The 4,752-nt window shown below is 56.2% G+C and overlaps 1 long non-coding RNA gene across 1 annotated transcript; it reads right to left on the reverse strand.

The window, feature by feature from the left end:
* Positions 1 to 215: 215 nt before the first annotated feature.
* On the reverse strand, positions 216 to 3,973 carry LOC123607159. Its single transcript, XR_006716676.1, has 3 exons — positions 3,254 to 3,973; positions 2,795 to 2,904; positions 216 to 2,615 (listed from the first exon to the last, which is right to left on the reverse strand). It is a non-coding gene; the product is annotated as an uncharacterized LOC123607159 (long non-coding RNA).
* Between the last annotated feature and the right edge of the window lie 779 nt (positions 3,974 to 4,752).

Below are 4,752 nucleotides of genomic sequence, written 5' to 3' on the forward strand. Positions count from 1 at the left end.
AATAAACATAAATTTTTTTAAAAAAATGTAGAACTCCACGCTAGAAGTATATTATGTCTTTAGTTCTCACTCCCCCTTATTTTTAAAATTTTCTTACTGAGGTATAAAATCCATACAGCTAATCTTTCTTCTGAGGGGGCTGCAGAGGAAGAGAGAGAGGGGGAGTGAGAGAGAGAGAATCTCAAGCAGGCCCCGTGCCCAGGATGCAGCCCGACGTGGGGCGCTATCCCACAACCCTGAGATCGTGACGGGAGCCGAAATCAAGAGTCAGATGCTTAACTGATTCAGCCACCCAGGCGCCCTGATGAAACTAATCTTAATCGTACAGCTTGTATAACTACATGTGTTTAGGAGGGAGAACATTCCGGAACCCCAGACAGCTCCCCAGTGCCTTTATCCGTGAGTGTGTCCCATCCCTCCCCGGGATTTAGTTACCAATGCTACACACACATCCTGCTTTTGGGAAATCCCACACCATAACCGCCTGTGTGGTTTGTGCCGGGAAGGGCAGACCGTTCCCAGCAGCAGACCGGTTCTCCAAGCAAAGGTCATGACCCTGCGCTAACAAAGATAAAGGTGAGAGCGTACACGTTTCTGTGTGAAATGCAGACACTTCTAGACCTTTAAAACAACGCCATTCCTTGCCTGAGGACTCTCCCAACTAAGCAGCCAGTCAAAAACTCTCTGGTACGAGGACTCCTCCTGTTGTTGAAATGGTAAAATGAGCTTTAATCTGCAAAATTTTGACCTATGACCACCTGTTTTAGCTATTCCATTCCAGAGGCAACCTCAGTCCAGCCGTGTGGGGCGCAAGGCGCTCCCAGAAGCCAGCCCCCACCGAACACGGCACGAGGGCGTCTCGTGGCACTTCTCCAAGTGAATATTGTTCACACGCACCTTCCTTGACCAGACGTGGTTCACGAGGGTCCGCCAAGCCCCTAAATCCATGCACGTGGTAGGTCCGTGATGACAGGCGTCCGTCAACCCAAAGTCCACTTGGCATTTGTTTCTGATTGTGAGGACCCAGCACAGACGTGGGCCCCTGGTCGCTTTCCCTCCTCTCTCGGTGCACGCAGGACATCCCCTCCCGTGACGCCCGGGTTCACGAGAGGAGACAGGGCAGAAAGACCACAGGCCGTCTGAGGGCGGGATGGGGTCTCTTCATCTCTGAGTCCCCAGGCAGCGCGAATCCAAGAGTCGCTTCAGCCCCATCTATATCCACCGAAGGACTGATGTTCAAGACTGAGAGCCCGAGGACCAGGCTGGCGGATGGGGTCCTGGCGCCCGAAAGCTATGTCCGAGTCCCCCCTGCCTGCGAATGTGACCAGACTTGAAAATGGGGTCTTTGCAGATGTAATCGGATGAAGGGTCTGGATTCAGGGCGGGCCCCGGGTCCAAGGGCTGGGGTCCTTACCAGAGAAAGGAGGGGGCCTGGGACACGGAGAGCGAAGCAGGCAGACACCAGGCGGTGGAGCCCACGCCACGGAGCGCCAAGGACACACGCGTCGCCCGGGGCCCCTGGAGTCTCCCGCACAGGCTCCGGGAGTGGATCTCTGTGGCTTGGAGCCACCCGGTTCACAGGGCCTCGCATGGCAGCCCGGGAACGAACCTGGCGAGGTCCTCACTGACCCGACAAAGACCCCCGTCACCAAGCATGCTGCTCGCGCTCTCTCCCGGGAGGGTGGGACCCGGTGTCCAGAGGCCCCGCACAGATGCCCCGTTCTTATCCTGGGGGACAGCGTGGCTCCGCCACTCGGTTGAAAGTCTCAGAGCCTCGGTTCGGGGACAAAAGGCCCGAGGGCCCAGAGGATGCCCGCCGCCCTCACCGCCCTCACACCCACTGCTCTGCTCCTTGGTCGTCCAGTTGGCCGGCTGCTGTCCGTCTGCAGGGGCCGTGGAGAACCGGGGGCCGCCCACCCCGGGCTCACAGGCCTGTCAGCACACGCCTGGGCCCAGAGCCCGTTCTCCCACGCGAGGGTGTGGGTGGCTGGACGGGTCTCGGGACAGCCCCAGCAGGGGTGAAGCAGAATGACTGAATTCAGTCTGGTTTCCTTTCCTAATTCGCATGTATTTCACTCACAGCTACCAACCTTGAATCTGGAGGGGACCCTAAGAGTCTATACAGCTTGTGTATTTTGCCAAGCCCCTCCCCACCATTACCTGCTCGTGACCTAAGGTAAGGGGGTTGGTGCTTTTAGCGGAACCTGGGCGGGGGCGGGGATGGAGGGGTCACAGAGGCTGAGTCAGGTGCCCCGTCCAGGGGTTCCCAGGCCACCAGTGGCACAGCTGGCTTGCATCCCAGGACACCTAGTTCCGGGAGATCAAAGCCAGCTTTGAAGACCAGTGCTCCCCAGGCCCGTCCTCTGCCCAAAGGTCAGACCCTGAGCTCACAGCCTCCCTTAATTTCTCTGAAACTTCCAGGCACAGATGCTGCCGTGCAGATTTCGAGAGTGTGAAATCCTGTTACAGCAGTAAATGTCAGCATGCCCAGGGGCTAGGATGCTTTCCAGGACTGGGGGGCTTCTAGCCTGGGAGGCTGGGAGATGGTGACACCACTCGTCTGGATCCTGAGGTTACTGGAGAAGGCGCCTACTTGACGGGCGACATGAGCTCAGCTTGGGGAAATGGGAAAGAAACAAAAGGCGTCAGTTCAGACCGGATACAACACAGTCTGTTTGCAAAGCTGAAATATACACCAATGAAGCCTCCAAAACGAGTTACAAAGGGAGTTCTCTATGAGCGCAAACGACAACCAGGCTGACTGCATAAGCACTGACAGAAAAGATGAACTCACCTGAAGGTTAGGGCAGGAATCCAGGAGGCCTTCCTGCAGGAGGAGAGTCTCAAGCCAGGTTTTATGGATTGCTGACCGGAATATTCCAAAATGAGAAGTACTAGCCAACACTGAAAAACAGAAGACTTTTATTCAGTTTTCAGAGGAAACACTGAGAGAGGGGAGAGGAGGGAGAAGGGGAGGGAAGGAGACAGAGACAGAGAGACAGAGAGAGAGAGAGCCATCTCATTTTGCTTGGGAACAGAGCACTCAGGAAACAATGTGGGATTTTTATCCAGGAAATGCCTTCTTCCTTTCTTTCCACTTCTCCCTAAGTAAATAGCCCAAGACCTCTGTCACGATGTTTGCGTAGCATTTAAGGCTGGTTTATTTAATTAGAGCGATGATTTCAGCTTGCCGGTCGGAGTCCGTGAGACCTCGGCCCTGCCACCTCCAACCGGCATGGGGGGACTCACTCACCCTCTGACCTTGGAGGGTCTTTTTATCCGCTTGATCTCAGCGTGATTAGTGAAGGCAGTTAGGCAGTCTGATGGAAGCCCAGGGCCATGTCACCTCTCAGACGCTCTTTAACAACCCTGGAAGGGTTTACAGAAATGAGCCTAGAAGGAATCAAGCATGGCCATGAATAAACATCACCTGAGAACGGTGGGAAGACCTCACTCCACCTCTGGAAGAATGTTCCGGAAATCAGGGACAGAAGCGGCCGCAGGGAGGGGACCGGCTGGCTAGGAGGAGGGAAGGGGGCTTCATTTCTCCCCGTTCTCTGTGCTCCTTCCCATAACGTCCCCGTGCACGTACCACCACGGGGAGACACGTTCCTTAATGTCTAGTGAAACACCTTGTGCTCCTGCCTTGATTCCGTGCGAGATGCTGATTCTGCTTTTCTGTGACAACACGCTGAAGGTGCGGGCAGAGGGGCGCCCAGGGCCTACCTTGCATGTTGTTGTGGCCCTTTTGTTTTTTTTAATAAAAAAGTGTTATGTGTTTCCTTTTTTTTTTTTTTTTTAAGAGCTTCTGAAACAGAAGGACCAGCTAATACTTCTGTCTACAACAGAAACCAGACTAACTTAATCCGGGGCGGCGTGCGTATGGGGTTCCAGAGGTGACTGCTGCTTCCCGCGGCAGGGTACTTCCAGGAGGGCAGAGAGGGCACGTCCTGCCTCAGGCGTCACTGCCTGGATGGTGGCCGGGACGGAGGCTCCACACTTGCTAGCACACAAGTGCCCTGCGTGTGGCTAAGGCAGAGCGGGAGGAAGAAGGGGCTGGGGGTCCAGAAGCAGGTTCTTTCTCATGGAACGTTTTGTGGGGAGAGGCTCAGACTGCCCTTGAGGGTGGCGACGGAGTCACATCTGTTCCGGGCAGACCGCCTGCCCGGCTCAGTGGAGACACTCACCACATGCCGGGCAGTGCTGGGGAGATCGTGGGAGAGGGTGGGGGGCTCGGCTCTGAGGCCCCCGCCTGGGAAGCCACCATGGGCGCAGGTCACAGCCAAGCAGGGGGAGCCGGTCTGCAGAGCTCGAAGGGGGTCACAGAGACACGGAGGAGAGCAGAGACAGACACAGAGAGAGGCAGACGGAGAAAGAGACCCAGAGAGACAGAGAGAGTCAGAGAGATTCGGACAGAAAGCGGCAGAGAGAGGCAGGCAGATGGAGACAGTGACACAGGGAGAAAGAGAGGGTCAGAGAAGGGGGGGATTGGGGAAAGGAGGGGGTGCCGCCCCCCAGCCCCAGGCCCTGGGCCCAGCCCAGCACAAGGGCCTGCTTCCTGCCCTGGGTTCCTGGGGAACCCCCTCCTTCTGCTAGATTCTGTCTGCTGAGGCTCCTGGGAGAGTGACAGTTCTTTTTAACCAAAGGCACCTAGCTTAAACCTGAAGTTATAACCAAAGAGACTGAGCAGTGACGTGGAGTCGGGGTGGGGGCCACCGGGGCACTCAGGACAGGGGTGTGGGGTTAGCTCCG

The sequence above is a fragment of the Leopardus geoffroyi genome, chromosome A2 (assembly GCF_018350155.1).
Source record: "Leopardus geoffroyi isolate Oge1 chromosome A2, O.geoffroyi_Oge1_pat1.0, whole genome shotgun sequence".
NCBI lineage: Eukaryota > Metazoa > Chordata > Mammalia > Carnivora > Felidae > Leopardus > Leopardus geoffroyi.